The following is a 17,161-nucleotide window of genomic DNA, read 5'->3' on the forward strand; positions in this document are numbered from 1 at the left end:
TACAGCATCTTAAGCTGCATCAGTTCCATAACTTTTGAATCTGTCTCTTTTTCTCCCATTCTATGGTTCAAAGTTAAATATAAGCTTTAAACATATAAAAATAAGTGAATTTGGGGAAAAAATCTTGCCAGAATTAAAACTGTCCTGAAGGTCACAATGTTATTCAAGATTATTGATACTAAAATCATTAGAACCTCTCTCTAACATTTTCCTTGAGGGTCCCTACTGTGGGATGGCCTCATGGGTGAAAAAAGCTTTATAACAAGGGCTTATTATAGCGTTTTGCAAGAAGTCTGTTGCATGAACTTGTACCAGTTTTGCCCTTGTGCTGCATAGAATCTCACATTCAGAACGAATTTTAGGAAATGCAGTTAAAAAAACATAGGACACAGGATGTAAGAATGAGAAAGGATCTAAGAGATCATTTAATACAACCTCTCGACATCCTCACCACCAAGTCATTTTCTAGTTTATGAATTATATATAATTATGATGAAGTCAAGTTTACATGATACTTCAAGATTTGGTTGTTTAATTAAATATTTGGTCATTTTGTAACTTGGAGATTTGTATCTGTGGTGTTAATTGACTCAAATCAATTAAAGAAATTGTAGGTTCTTAATAAATGCACAAGGCACTTTGAAAGGGATCAGAGCTACAAAGATTAAATTCTTATTTGCCCTCAAAGAGGTTACATTCTACTTTTTAAAACCAAAAAATAATCCTTCAAAATACTACCCATTTTTTGCCTTCTTCAGGCCTGTCCAAATGGTGGCACTTAATTATCTGCTACAAACAAAAGACATATTGACAAATTTTTATAAAAATTAAAAAAAACAACTCAGGTTTATTTTGAAATCTTTTACAGATTCATAGAATGATAGAACTAGAAGGAGAAATCATCTAGATCAAATCCTTCAGTTTAGAGACAGGAAATTGAGGCCCAGGGAGGTAAAGTCACTTGCTTAAAGTCACACAGCCAATTAATAAAACAGCATGAACCAGAGTCCAACTGGTTTGATGCCTGGCCCAATGTTCTTTTCTTTAGACCTTGTGAATGTTTGTGTGCGTGTGTGTGTGTGTGTGTGTGTGTGTGTGTGTGTGTACACAAAAAATGTATGTGTGAAACATATATTTGTATATATGTATTTAAGGAGTTTGCAACATCTAGAATCTAAGTTCATTCATTTCTTATGTCATTAACATTGCCTTATTATCAATTATATATGTTTCATGAACACATTTTTCATAAATACATGGATTTTTATTCTTGATCACTAAAGGAGCTTCCCTTCCTTCCCCCCCACCAAATAAATGGAAGATAAAAGTCTTAACCTGTTTACATTAAAAAGCATTCAGTAGTGTAGCCTGGTAGTTTGAATGGAATATATTTATCACATATCCCTGAAGAAGAGACTCATTATTCTGCAGATTTGTCTTACAATTGTCCAGAAGACAATGAATGATGCAGAGCTCTCTTCCAAGGTTGAGATCCTTTGTTGAAGAAATGTTTTTCATGCCTGAGTCATTTTAGAACTTAAGATCCAGCATTCCTCTTGTAAAGCAACATTCTTAATTTTGAAGGGGAGTAGAATACTTGCCATTTTGACCCCAAACATCATTTCTGGCCGTTTGTACTTAGAAATACTTAAAAGGTTGGTAGCAAATGGTGGTAACTACACACTCAGGTTTATGTTTTGCTTTCATTTTTTTTTTGCTTGGAAACATTCTCCAATATTAATAAAGTATTTATTTTGCTTATATCAAAAGCTCCCGGGTTTGGTCGATTTTTTGTTGTTTCATTAAAAAAAAATAGCCATCCCTTTCTCCTCTAAATAGAGCTTTAAGATAGTCCAGTGAAGGCAGAGTAGTTCCAAGTAGGACCATAGAATTTGGAGCTAGAATGGACTTTAGAAATCATGTGATCCAACCCCCTATTTACATATATGGATATTGAAATGAAAGGAAACAAAGTGAATTGCCCAGTGTCACGTCATCATGCTATTAAAAATTTTATATAATCATTTTCCAGAAAGCTGATAAAGATAATACATTTCTAACATTAAAATGTAATTTTCATTTATTCAACAAATATCATCTTCACAATGATGATAACTGATTGACATTCCTATAGAACTTTTGGGTTTACAAATGTTTTAAGCATCTACTAAGCTAAAGATTCAAAATAATTTGACAGTGTCCCAGGCTTCAAAGATCATTTAATACTGTGGTAAAGGGAAATAAGAAATTTGGATTTGAGGTCAAAGCCTCTGACTTCCAATGCTGGTTCTACTGCTGATGACCCATCGGACTTTGGGTCTCAATTGTCTTATCTGTAAAATGAGGGACTTGGACTACATAATGTCTAAGATCACATTTATTTCTATATCATTGATAATAGAAGGGAAAGAAAAGGGAACAAACTTTTGTTAAGTGCCCACTATGTACTGGACATTATGCTAATGCTTTACAAATATTATCTTGATTTGATCCTTAGAACTACCCTGTAAAGTAGGTATAACTATTATCTTCATTTCACAGTTGAATAAGTAAGAAAGTAAATGACTTACTTGGCATTACGCAACTGGTATGTGGCTGACACCACATTTGAACTCAGATCTTCCTCACTTCTGTCTCAATGCTATCCACTCCCCCCACCATCTAATTGCTTTGTAATGTACAGATATGTACAGGATCTATGATTATATCAGTGTTAGAGCAACTCCTGGTATAGAAATTTATTTTAACAATATAAAGAGGTCATAGGCAAAATAATGGATAAGTCTTAGTGAGTTTCCTGAGAGACAGAATTTTCCCAGGTCCATACTGTTGTGAATTCCAGAGTTAGGCTTCAAACCTGCATCTTCCCTTTCCAAAAGCCACATATGTCTCATTGCCTCTGTCTTGCTTGTAAACTACAGTGCAATTTAATATGTAATATGCACATATTTTAACATATTATGTTATCATAAATGTTTATAAACACTCTGAGAGCAGGGACCTTATCTGGCTTTATTATTTTATATTACCTTGCCCTACATACTGTAAGTACTTGGTCAATATTTAGAGATGGAGTTCATGTTAGACATAGAGGAAGCAAAAGTAAAGACAGGGGGATAAAGCATACAGAAGGAAATATTCAAGGGATAACAAATAGTCCGTTTTCCCTAGCACACAGAAAACAAAAGGAAAATGAAATAACTAGAAAGATTGATTGAAGATAGAGAAGAATAATGGCAACTTCCATTTATAATAAGGGAAGGGGAAGTTTACATTAATAGCATATATGTAATTTTGACTTGTTCTGTCTTATTGGGTTGTGTGGTAAAGTAGAAAAAAAGATCCTAGGTATAGGACTGGCAGAGGAACCTGTGAGGCCATTTAGTCCAGCTTCTTCTTTATTTAACAAATAGCAAAACCGAGGCCTAAAGAGATGAAGTGACTTGCCTAAGGCACATACAACTAGTAAGTGGCAGACCTGGGATTTACATGTAGATTCCCTTAATGTCTAAATCTAGCACACTTGTCACTGTGCTGCCTTCCTTCAGAAGTATGGAACATGGTCAAAGACCATGAATGCAGTACCAGTTCCTCTGCTTACTGGCTGGGGAGCTCTGGTACTAAAAGTCTTGCTTCTGTAAAATGGGATGATGACATTCATACTTCTCTTGTGAGGTAGGGATGAGATTGTTGGGAGAAAAGTGTTTTCTACTCTCACAGCAGTAGAGACCTGGGAGTCATTGGTATACTTCATTACTTCCTGAAGAGAAGATTCATTTTAAAACATTTGATGAAGGCTATTAGTTTTCAATGTAACTTGACTGAATTCAGTTATTATGATCATATTTGTTATCTCCCCTTAATTGTAACTCAACTCTAAGATGGTATATTTTTATTTTATATTGCATACTATAACTAGTCTGAAAGTGGACCTGGGTTGGAATTTCAGCATTACTATTTATAAGCTATGTGATTTTGGTCAAATCACTTCTATTTTTGGGACCTCAGTTGCCTGATATGTTAAAGTGAGTGTTTTAAAACTCATAATCTCTAAATTCCATCCTAATGCTAAACTTCTGATTATGTTGTTTCCCAATTGTCTCCCTTTGTTTTGGGCTTATTTTCTTGTTGCAGATACTTTAAATCTCTCTCCCCAACCTATCCTTCAGAAAAATGTTCTCTCTCTAAAACATTATCTTGAACAGTATTATGAAACAGCTGACTTTTGGGCAGGTTAGTTAAACTATCAGCTATATGTTCTTTAACCTCCCAGGCTGGTCTCTAATGTCAGTTCAATTCATGGTACGCATCAGCATGTGGGATGCACCAAACAGAGAAAGGTATCCTTTTGTCATTTACTTTCTCGAGCTTTTTTGAGATGAGAACAAAATAACTTTATTACATTTCCATAGTCTTGTGGTAAGATGTTCACTATTGCAAAATATAAGGTTATCAATGCTGTGGGCTTGCTACTTATCTTCAATATACGTTTTCTTTTAAAGATATTGTATTCTTTATTTGGATGTAATGAGGACAGACATTTTAATCAGAGGTTAGTCATTTATTTTTGCAAACTATTGTTTTGATTCATCATTTTTGCAGATAATTAAATGGTTCAGTTGGCACAGTGCATCTACTTTATTAAAACAGGTAATTTTGAAAAAAGAAGGAGATGCTATTTTTTGGATCACTGCACAAGAATTGCTTTTATCTTCATCTTTTAACATAGTTTCTGGGTATTTTGCAAGAATCCCCTCCCGTGTTCACGTGTATTAGCATGCTTTCTGGTCTGGGAGGGAGGCAGGCCTCTGGTGACTGGGATGTTCACCAGTGAGCTATTTGGAAGATGAGAAAGTAAATTCTGTGTCGATAGCTCTTGGATTTTAATTGGAATGGGAAAGGGAGTCTACAAGTTATGAACTTTGCAGTGCAGCCGTTCTTGCACTGAAAACAGACTAATTGTAGCCCTCTCAGTGGGTGGAGTTTAAAAGTCAATTACTGCTTGTCCTATTATAATTTACACTCCCAGGATTTGAAAAAATCTGTCATTTTCTATAAAAACGAAAAGGTTACATATATTAGCTTGAGTGTACTTGTGCCTTTTCATTTGTAAATTCTTCAGCTACATGTACTTATATGTGCAACATGTAGGTGTGTGTGTGTGTATTATGTGTGAGCAATATCACTTATGAAGCATAACCTTTAAGATTTGGTTCTTTAAGTACATAATAGGTTAGAGCATATTCCATTGTCTGTTGGCTTTTGTCTATCCAGGGACTTAACTGTGTCCTCCAGAATCTTGTAGCTGAATGTAAGCAATACATTACTTATGGGTTAGGAGGCAATAACAGAGAGATGGTGCTTCAAAGACAACTTTTTCAAATTAGATCATTTTTGCTTTCTTTATTTTTTAAACTTTTGTATATCTGTGTACATGTCCCAAATCAATTAATTTGCCCAATTAAAAAAAAGGATTTAGTTAGAAATACCAATTAAAACTTGGGCAGCTATTTTTTTTTCCCTGAGCCATGCATAATTCTAATAAAAGCACAATTTATAACATGGCTCCTGCCTTTTTCCAGAGAGAGCTTGCTCCCTGGTAAAACACTAACCTTCAGTGTTGTGTAAGTATGAAATGGATATTCTTTTGTATCCTCCAGTTTCTGGAATAATCTTCCTCTTCTCTATACCTGCTTTTTCCTCACCAATATTCATTTTGTTTTAAGGTAAATTGCCTGTCTGATAAGTTTAGCTGTGTAGACAAGTGGTTCTCTATTTATTTTGCTGATGTGAGTCCCATAGTTTAATTTTTTAAAATAGGGAGCTGCTGTGTAGTTTGGATATTTAAACAGTTATTAACCAAATGACAATTAACAGATTGCATAGACAGATTCTCTTTTGAAAATCTCTGAAATGGAGTACAGTTTGCAGAACTATCCCAGTCTAGTAATGACAATGAATTTTGATTTCCCGGAACTGATATTAGACTCCTTATTAAACTATGTGCATCTGCTTTTAATTTACTCCAAATAATTGGAAAATGCAATGAAGCTTTCCAATTAAAACCCGGCTTTATGCTGTTTAATAATACCCCCATAATATTATAGCTTATGAAGTGACAGGTGAGTCGGTGTATGAATAAAACATAAAGGCAGCAATAAGGGACAGAAAACCGGAGACAGTTGTTGGAGATTTTAAATGCTGGATGTAATTTGCATATATTAATCTCTTCTTTTCAGCCTTATCAGGCGTTCTTCAGTATTTGAAGTTAAAATAGCGTTGACAGGCGGGAGTACGCTTAGTTTTTTCAAGGATTTATTACTTGTATAATTTCTGATCTTTAATAAGCAGATATGACTGATCCTCATAGTTCTATAGAAATCGGTTAATTGTTCCAGATGGCGTGTACTGATTATGCAAAATTACTTTTCACACCATTTTTTTTGTGTGTGTGATGGAGTTTGGAGTAAAATTAAATTTTTTTATAGCCTTCTTATCATGCTGTTTTACAGTGGTTTCTGCACAGAAGTTGAATTTAATCTACTATATTCCATTGACCGGCATAGTTATTCTAATGTAGCATTTTGTGATTTGACAAAGAATAATAGAACACATTGCTCATTGTTCGTTACTGTGCCCCTAATAAAAAGAAGCTCGCGTACGAAAACTTGGCTGTTATTTATGAAGAATGCCTAATTCATACAGTTAAAAAGGCAAAATTGTGACTGCGAAATAGTCTCTTTTTGGAGGGAAAGAGAATATCTGGGCGGAACAAATGGAAATAGCCTTTGTTGCTACAGATTTCACACAGTAAAGAAGGATCCCTCTTTTAATAGCGAATATGGTTAGGTTGTGTTACTTTATTGTCCTTTAAAAAAAAAAAAGCCATGCAGCATGATTGTGTCCTATTAAGGAAGGGAGGTGGTACTGGCTCATTTACTGTGATTTACATAATCTTGAGAGCAAGGAACAACATTCATAAAAGATGTCCACTTTGTCTTAAGCAAAAAAGTTGTTAATTTATATTATACTAATCCCTACTCTTCCCACCCCCACCCCCAAAAAAATACTCTCTTCTTAGAGACTTTGATAGCGATTTGTTTTTTTTAATATCACCTACATTGTCAATTTATCCAGAAGTACCTTATTCTGGTGTCACATCAGATCTTGCTTGCTCTTGTCCCCAGCATGACATTAATCTGGTTTTGTCCTTGTCCTTTTTAATATAACATTCTCTCCATCGATAATTCAGCTGGTAGTGAGATATGAAGTGTTAGGCGGCTGAGGCCCAAGATGTGATCTTAGAACTCTGAGCACCTTGGTTTTGAAGTCATCAAATATCAGGGTGTCTGTGTATAAATATAATTATTTATGTGTGTGTCTTTTAAAATATTTGTGTGTATGTGTGTGTGTGTGTATATGTATAATGTGCATGTGTGTAATATCTATATATGTGTTGTATTATGTGTGTGTCTTTTAAAATATTTATATGTATTTAAAATATTAATAAAATATATATAAAATGTGCATGTGTAATATCTATATGTGTGTTGTATGTATATATGTGTGCCTTTTAAAATATTTGTGTGTGTATATATACCACACATATAGGTGTATAATACCTATATATGTGGTGTGTGTGTATATGTGTGTGTCTTTCAAAATATTTATGGATGTATATATAAAATGTGCATGTATGCAATATCTATATGTGTATTGTGTGTTTTTGAATATTTATGTGTTCATATAGATGTAATGTGCATTGTGTAATATCTATATCTATATACACATATACACACATATACATGTGTGTATCAGAATTGTTAATATTTTTGTTGAATTTCTCCTACTTTACTCTTTGTATCAGGACCAGTAATAGTTGTCTTCATGGTGTTTTATTTGTCTGTACTCATTGGGACCATTGAAAAGCCAGATAACCGATGTCCTGAAATAGTTAATGTAAAAAGCATTGGGTTTGGAGTCATAAAAGGACCTTGATTTGAGCCTGGGCACTTCCACTTGCTACTTTTGTGACCCCCAACAAGTCCCTTCTCTCTTCAGGGTTTGTGAAATAATCCCATATTTTATGAACTAGTCTCATCCAATTCTCAGTTCTGTGAGTCTGTGATCTTGATCCTACTTTGGTGGTAACAGCCACCCTTAGAAGCAGCGACAGAGAAAGGATTATTCTGTTCAGCAGAGACTCAAAAGAATCATATTTTCCTTTTCAACATTGTCAACAATATATCAAATACAATAGGAGTTTTTTGAAGAGTATTTCTGGGGTTTAACTCTATGCTCTCTGATTTGTTTTCAGAAGACAACCACAGATGCCTTGGTTTTGGTAGCCTCCGTTTGGGTATCTGCCTTTATATCTTACTTCAGGACTTCCTGAGAGCTTTGATTTCAACAAGGGAAGGAGGGAGGTGCTTCCCTCCCAAGACCAATCCTGACTCCTTTGCATCTTGGTAAACTATATTTTGTGAGGTGGCGAGACTAAAATGATTTATCTCCTTGCCAGTCTCCTAGTCACAGCAGACACAGTTTTCACAAGTTTCTCTATTTGTGTTCCACTAAGTAAGTGTCTTCAGAAACTTAGGGTCACCTCCTTGCCGTGATGAGGTATGGGAAGAGGAGAGCAACAGAATTTTTATTTGGGGAAAAGCCCCCAGAAACATATCTATAAATATAGGTTTGTACCCCTATATCTTGCAATCCTGTGCTCTTAAATACCTACATTTTCTATTCTGCTAGCATTGCATGCACTTGCTTTTTATTTGAATAGACCTGAAAAAGATTTGGGTTTGTTTAAAGAGCTCTGTTTATCCAACCCCGGTGGAGTAACACATTCTTCTATCTTATTCCCAGAAACGCTGATTGCACTTGATGCATGCAGTGTGTTTGTGCCACCCACAGAGGGAGAGACATGGAATCCCAGGTCGAGTTGGAGCTCTCAGTTCTCAGAAGCTTACCTTTTTCTGCTTTGTGGCACTTGTTCATCTTATGCATTCCTTTAAGCTTAACTCTTCCAAAAAACTTTGCCTATTCTTTACCCTCTGTCCCTTTCAGTTAGTAATAACTTTGCTATACCCAGTACCTACTTGACCTGGCCCTTTACTCCTTTTTACATTTTAATATATCTATTAACTTTATGTGATATATATCCTATTCTCTTAAAATACTAAGCTTCGAGAAGGCAGAGATTCTGTTTTATCACTTTGTGTATACAGTAGGCACTAAGAAGCATTTGTTAACGTTATTACATGGAAAATGAAATTTTTATTGTTAGAAATGGCCTATATAACTTTTTTGTTGTTAAGCTGTATTATTTATCTAGCTAGTTCTTTGAAAAGTTTAATAGCAAGATAAATGTATTGGCCTTACTAGAGTGATAAATTAAGGTTTTCAATTAAACAGAACATGTAGAAAAATGACTCATGGCCTTGAGCATTCTTAGCACACATAGAACTAGCCAAAAAACTGCATTTAATTTAAATCACAGAGCACTTCAAAAGCTTGGAGACCTTATACCTCATCTTGTTCACTTGGAATATATTTTTGTGTATATTAAAATGATGTAAAAGAGAAAATGTATGTCAGAAATGATTAGAAAATATTTGTTCTAATGCAGTAATAATTTGGTTGTAATGCTTTTCATCAGTATAGCTTAAGGCTACATTAAGTGGACAGACTTTATATGGACTCTCTAATTTTAATCTTCAAAATGCTATCTAATGTCTCATTAAGACTTGCATATAATGTATCTTAAGTACAGTCATTAAATATAGTTTAGGGAGATTTATGTTCAGATATTGCTTAAAGATGTTTTAATAGGCCCATTTACTCTGATGATATTAATGAGCTCTTAATACAGGCTAAGCTTTGAAAACTAGTAGTAGAGATTCGGACTGAGGACAACAACTTGGAAGAGCCCCGTAATCAGTTGGTCTAAAGACTAATCCTGCGGACACCCTTGGAGATGGGGGGGAGCCGCCCAACACTGTCTAAACCCTCCCTTGCCTTTGTCCTCTTCTGTGCTGGGCCTTACCTGGTTTTCTATCCCTATTCTCTTTGTTGAAGAAGCATAATATAGGAAGAGCTATTGCTCTGGAAGTCAAAAGACTCAGAAGACTTGGGTTCAAGCCCCAGATATTCATGTTAGTTGTACAACATACCAAATCATTGCTCTAGTAAAATGAGAGAGCCAGACTGGATGAGACCCCAGGAATCTTCCAGCCATAAAGTTCTGTGTGCCAAACTCTCTTTACTTTGTGAGGCCCTTGAGAGTGAGAGACTTTGGATGCCTTTTTTGTCTTTGTATCCCTGTCACAGTACACTGAACTGGCAGACAGCAGGCACTTTAATGAATGCTTGTAGTAGACCACCTTAAACAACATGATTTTTCTCCAGGCTCTGGTAGATGACTTTTAAGAGGGACATCCTCTGAGGTACAGTAAAAATAGAACTAGAATGGGAACCAGTGGACCTGTGTTTGAATCCCGTCTCTGTTATTTTTCACCCCAGGCAAATTATTTACACTCTCTGGGTCTCAGTTTCCTTATCTGTAACATTCAGGGACTTGACTTGTCAGGGCTTCTTAAACTTTTTCCCATTTATTATCCCTTTTCACCTGAGAAATTTTTATGTACCTCCATCTCAAATCTGAGCCAATGTGTTTACAGCATTTGTGCATGTACATATTCAGAACCAAGGCAGTAGTGAAATCACATGATGCACCATAGACAAGCCCTGCCTGAAATACCTCAGATTCACTACAGGTTTAATCTTGAATTAATTTTTGGTCATTGTGTTCAGAAATCTTTTATTATTGCCAAATTTTTCCCAACCCCTACTTTCAGTTACATGACCCCTCATGGGGTCATGGCCCACAGTTTAAGAAGCTTTGGACTAGATGATCTTTAAAGATCTTTCTGCCTTTAACATCCTATGATGCTAAGAAAAAGTTATTTAATAGAAAGAACTCTGGTTTGGTAGTTAGATGACCTGGCTTTTAAGTTTTAGCTCTCTGCTAGTTAACCACCTGAATTACATTGAGCAAAGTCAGTTTACCTCCCTGAGACTCAGTTTCCTCATCTGTAAAATGAGGATAGGATGGAGACTTGGATTGTAGGGTCATTTCCAGGTTTTGAGTCTACTCTTCTATGTCTTTATAAGCCTTTTTAGAGCTCTCTCAGAGTCCTCTCTATTCTATAGGACCAAGCAAAAAGTGTTCCCTCCGAATTGATTCAGAAGCACCTCAATGGCTGTCACAGTGGTCATTTGAGACAACCTTCCTATAGCCTTAATTCTCTTTAGGCACATAAGGGGTTAAAGGAGACTGTTGCTGTTCGTTGTGTAAGCATCTGCTGGATAAGGTGCATACAGTCTGGCATCATTATGTGAACAGCTTAGATCTGCCATCAGTGAACAGCAAAAGGTCACATGAGTATACTTTCATCTTGCAGGAATTCAGAGTGACTGGAATTTATACTACAGCATGAACCTGCATATTCAAAATGGAGAGAGGAAGGAACCATCTTTGTGGACTACACAGGCCTTTCTTGCAAAATATGTTCCCAGCATCCAGGAGCTAACATTTCACAGAAACAGGGAAGGCTCAAAAATGGCTTTGGAGAGCATTCTATATATCCCCTTCATTTTTCAGATGAAGAAACTGAGGCACAGAAAGGTTAGGCCTTCTGACACTACATCCAGCAGCTACTCATTACCCTCAGAAAAATATTATTGCAGAGCAAAAAAAAAAAAAAAAATTTAAGGAAAGGGGTAAAAAAAAAACCTTATGAGTTCAGAGACTTTTCTAATTACTAAATTGGTTTGTTATAAAAAGATAATAGCAAATTTCTTCTTTTCATAATTGGACATTTCTTCCCTGTAGGCTAATATATGCACAGGCCTTGCATGCACAATAAGTTGTGCATTTGAAAAGCTATAACCAGCGAACAACAGCTCCAGTGTCATCAGAGAGTAATGGTGTGCTGATTAGCATAATTAATGACAAATGGTGGTGCGGAATTGGTGGATTGGTTTAGTGGATGATGAATGCGCCCCGGCCCAAGTTGGAGCCTGCCAACTAGGCCTTGCTGGCTGTCAGCTCCTTCTGTTACTGCACGGGCAGCCCTCATTAGTCACCGTGCGAGGTGCCAGTTTACATTCTGTTTGGAGCACAGAAAACTTAATAATCCAAGCAAAGATGGTTTTCCGTTTTTCGTCCATATTTTCCGCACACACGCACATACACACATGCATACCATACTATCTCTTGCCCAGCAACAGCTCATTCCCATCTTTTCGAAAATTAAGGCGCTGTTATTTTAAGTTCCCTCTGTGCTGCTTTAAAGACCAAACAACAACCAAAAAAAGATACATTAAGAAAAAAAAAAAAGACACAAGCATCTCAACATTTCCATTTGAATAGAGATAAATTGCGCCAGGTTGGAAGATGGTGGTTGTTCTGTGAACTCTGTTTATCTGTGTTGAGGTAAGGGTACAAGAAACAAGATGAACAGAGGAGACCATACATGCTGTCCTGTAATAAGACTAGCACATTTATCTTTGACTTGATTAATCAGACCTAATTTGCATTCACAAATGAGACTGATAAAAATGGATTTTACCTTTTAACCTTTAAAGGGGGAAAAGTATTTCTAGACTTGAGATAATATTTCTGGGGCTATCTTTGCCTTAAGTGATAAGAGGAAATTCCTTTACCAATAAGGATGAAAATCCTTAATTTGCATTAGCGAATGAGACTAATTATTATATAGTTAATTAGCATCTGGAAATGAGGATTATCTTAATTACAAAGCACAATTTCCCTAATAGCTACAAAACTGTAAGTTTGATCTGTGTGGAAATCGGTGACTATTATTATGTAATTAGTGATCACATTAATGGTTCAGGGTATTTAGAGGCAATTTGCATATGCAAATGAAATTTACCTGAGAGAAACATGTAGCCTATTAATGGCTGGAGCACTTAAGGTACAAAGGACTTTAAACTTTTTATTGATAACTTGATATAGTGAGATGATGACTAAATTTTAGAGTTGAAGATCTGAGTACAAATATCAGCTCTGATGCTCACTAGCTGTGCGACTTATGAGAGTTATCTGATATCTCTGAGTTTGTTTTTTGATTTTTGAAATGTAAGTTTGATCTGTGTGGAAATGGGTGATTATTATTATGTAATTAGTGATCCCATTAATGGTTCAGGGTATTTAGAAGCAATTTGCACATGCAAATGTAATGTACTTGAGAGAAACATGTAGCCTATTAATAGCTGGAAGTATTTAAGGTACTTAAGGTACAAAGGACTTTAAACTTTTTTTTTTTTTATTATTAATAACATAGTGCGATGATGGCTAGATTTGAGTAGAGGATCTAAGTACAAATCTCAGCTCTGATGCTCATTATTTATGTGACTTAGTTCCTGATGTCCTTGAGTTTGTTTCTTCATTTTTTAAATTAGATTATTGAACTAGAACAAGAAGCCAAAGAATTAGATTTCATATGTGATAGAAGTTAGAGGCAGAGAGGGCCAGAGATCATCTATTCTAAGCAGAACATAGATATGTACATTTTACAAATACTAAGAGGAATACTAAGGGAAAACTGAGAAGAAGAGATCAGAACCATCAGAAAGTTCTAAGACTGAGATCCAAACCCAAGTAACTTAATTTCAGATTAATTCAGTGCTTGGTAATGAACAGTCTCTATGGCTATAGAACCAGTATTCTCAACATTATATTACCACTGCCCTTCCTTTACTTTCCCCAGTACCTAGCTAAGCATGGCATAAGGGTCCTCAAACTACGGCCCGTGGGCCAGATGCAGCAGCTGAGGACGTTTATTCCCCTCACCCAGGGCTATGAAGTTTCTTTATTTAAAAGCCCACAAAACAAAGTTTTTGTTTTAACTCTAGTCCAGCCCTCCAACAGTCTGAGGGACAGTGAACTGGCCCCCTACTTAAAAAGTTTGAGGACCCCTGGCATAAATGCTTATTAATAGTGTGTCTTGTTTTTGTCTGTTTCTCTGTGCGTGGATGCCTAATTTCCTACAATCCTGGGATCATGGCCATTTTCTGGTCCCCCACCCACTTGACCAGTGTGAAATGAGACAACCTCTCCCCCCAAAAAGATTGTTATTGTTGTTAGACACAGTAAGGGAATGGGTATTTCTAAGGTCCTGACACTTCTGTGGCTACAGAGAGAGTTCCTGGTAAATTGCAGCATCTGAATCTTTCCATCAGGTCTAATTTACACCTTTAGGTGTGAATCAGTGACACATCCACAAAAAGGTAAAGACATTCGAAGCCCAAGAGGCAGCTTTCTTTTTTCTAAATACATTTTGTTGTGGCTCTAATGAGAGAAATCTGAGGGGGGGTGGAATCAGCAAACTTTCGTAAGTTTCAAAATAACTTATTTCAAGTTCAAAGGTGACCTTAGAAATTAAAGAAGATAAGGGGAGGAAGCATATTATTGGATAGTTTAGAATACTTAGCTCCTTTCATGTTATTCTCCTTGTGATATGGAGGTGACCCTGGGCTAAATATTCACAGTTGTGCCAGCAGAGACAAACTCTGGCTAATTTTATCACGTTGGAAGACATGGAGGACAGCTTGGCTGGGGGTGAGGAGGATGGGATTTTGGTATGTCTATGGTCCAGGATAAACTTTATCAAAAGCGGAAAAAATAGAGGTGATAAAAGAGTTCTTGATCATTTTTGTGTTATGGACACCTTTGACATTTGGATAAAGTCTAGTACCTCTTATAAGAATAATATTTTGAGTAATTAAATCCTAAATTGTACTCAGAAACTAATGAAAATAAAGATGCCTTTTATTTCCCATTCAATTCATCAACTTCCTAAAAGTTACTTACAGATCCCTTTGGGGTTCACAGACCCCTGTCATACATAGTCTACTTACATCTCAGAGTTTTTCCTTCTGTATCATATGAGAGTATTCATACAGTAAAATCATGTATTTTGAAACTAGTAAAGGGTTGCTAACTTGAGTTAACTTCCACTACTGACATTCAGTTTAATTCAGTAAGCACTTATCAGATACCTTCTGTGCTCAAGGTATCATATTAGACTCCAAGGATAGAAAGGCAAAACTGAAAATAGTTTCTCTTCTCAAGATACTTACATTCTACTGGACAAATATAATATCTAATAGATAACAACAGATAATCTGATAGAGGGAACGCTAGCAAGTAGAGGAATTAAAATGAGTTCTCCTGGGCCATGAGTTGCCCAGGAGACATGAGTTGAGTCTTGAATGAAACTAGGCATTAAAAGAGGAAAAGTGAGGGAAGAGTGAATTCCAGGCATTGAAGGCAAATGTACAGTTGCCTGGTTATAGAATGGAAGTAATTCTGAGCTCTCAAATGTTTTAAGAGTACAATACAAGTCCTTGTATATTCTACCTAGCTAGAAAGGTATAGAGGTTGGACCCCAATGTTGTTAACTTACTTGTTTGTCATCTAAGGATCAGCCTAATTAAGTACGGAAAGGTTCATCACAGACAGATTGGCCATCTGGACATGATTTTTAGTGGAGGAGGTAGTGGTGGGAGGGCTCCAAAATCGCTCATGAAACTCTTAAAGGGACCAATATCAGAATGGATGAAGGAAACTTTCACATGGATAAAATCATGGGTCCTAGAAGTTGAGTAAATTAACTCTACAGTTGTGGTAAAATGTAAAACTAAATTCCAAACCCAAATGAACCATCACATCAGTCAACTCCAGCTGGCTATGGATCTGTCACTTAATGTCATTAACTGGTTTCAGCAAAAATATGATGTTAGGCAAAATGATATTACAGGAGACAGTTCCACAGAAACAACATCATAGATGGGCTATATGACAGGTTTGTGCACCTTTCTGATGGACCTTGGTTTTAATGAATTAACTAAGTTGTTGTGAAGTTTTGTATAATGGAGAAACTGAGAACAAAGGAGATTTAGGGGATATTCACAAGGTCATCCAGGCAGAGGGTAAACCCAAGTTGAAGCCAAGCTCTTGCTGCTGGACCAGAGACAAATTTAAACCTACTTCCACTGGCCAACTGTAGTACTGGTTTCCTAGGCTATTGTGAGCACAAAGAGAGAATGTAGTCATAAAGTGTGTCAAGTATTTTGCTCCCCTTAAAGCACTGTGTATATGTCAGTTATTATTATTGTTCCCTCCAGATAATTGGCAGAAAGAGGATCTGCAGTATTATCGGAGGGAAAGTTGTGGAAATGAGGTCTATTCTGATCTCTGGTTTTAAATTCTGAATTTAAATGGCAGCACTGAAACTCTAGTCACTCTTCTGATCTTTGCATTCCTCATCAAAACAATAGAGGCACTAATACTTGCATTATCCTCTTCACAGAGTTGTGAAGCATCTTAGATTTGTGTTGTGCATTAGAGATAATCTAATCAGACCTTCTTTCCCCATTTTATGTTTAAGAAAACTGAGGTTCAGATTGCTGATTAACCTAAGATTGCAGGGGCAGAAAATAGCCCAGCTGAATCTCAAATCATGGCTTTAATCCCAAACCAATGCTCCTTCTGCCTCAGCTTCCTCATATTTCATAGGTAAAAATCTAAATTATTATTGAATTTTTTTTCAGACCAATGATTTCAAGATGTAGGAAGCTCTATGTGCAGAATTTCTTCTACCAAAGTAGATACACATTCTTTAAAATTTATATTCAGAAAGTTATGGGGGGTATTTGTCCAAGACCACATAACCAGGACATATCAGAGGCCTGGGGCCTAGGTCTTCCTGACTGTTTACAGCTCTCTATCTGCTATGTCATGCTACTTCCAAATAGTATTATTAGAGAATCATAGATTGTTAGGACTTAGAAGGCATCTTTTTTAATTCTTTCATTTTACAATTGAGGAAACCAAGACCCATAAAGGATTAGTTCACATCATTGCCAGTAAGTAGTGCCTAGGGGCTTTATTCCTTTCCCAAAGTCCAGCCCCACTTATTCCTTCTTTACTGAAGGACTGCCCAGTCAGTTGTAGACTCTGGCTAGCAGAATGTTGGATCTTTGAAGTTGGTCATGGAAGGGAGACTTCAGAAGAATTATTAAAAAATAATTACTTCAAGAGTCTGGTGCCTAAATTTTGTGTGAAATGCTT

The 17,161-nt window shown here is 36.2% G+C and overlaps 1 protein-coding gene and 1 long non-coding RNA gene across 3 annotated transcripts in view; both read left to right on the plus strand.

The window, feature by feature from the left end:
* Window positions 1–17,161, plus strand: part of MVB12B (multivesicular body subunit 12B) — a 290,278-nt gene that overhangs the window by 196,947 nt on the left and 76,170 nt on the right. The gene's annotated exons all lie outside the window — the stretch shown is intronic.
* On the plus strand, window positions 8,250–9,590 carry LOC127550585 (uncharacterized). The gene is made up of 2 exons (XR_007950888.1): window positions 8,250–8,468; window positions 8,869–9,590. It is a non-coding gene; the product is annotated as an uncharacterized LOC127550585 (long non-coding RNA).

This window comes from Antechinus flavipes, chromosome 2, assembly GCF_016432865.1.
Source record: "Antechinus flavipes isolate AdamAnt ecotype Samford, QLD, Australia chromosome 2, AdamAnt_v2, whole genome shotgun sequence".
Classification (NCBI taxonomy): Eukaryota; Metazoa; Chordata; class Mammalia; order Dasyuromorphia; family Dasyuridae; genus Antechinus; species Antechinus flavipes.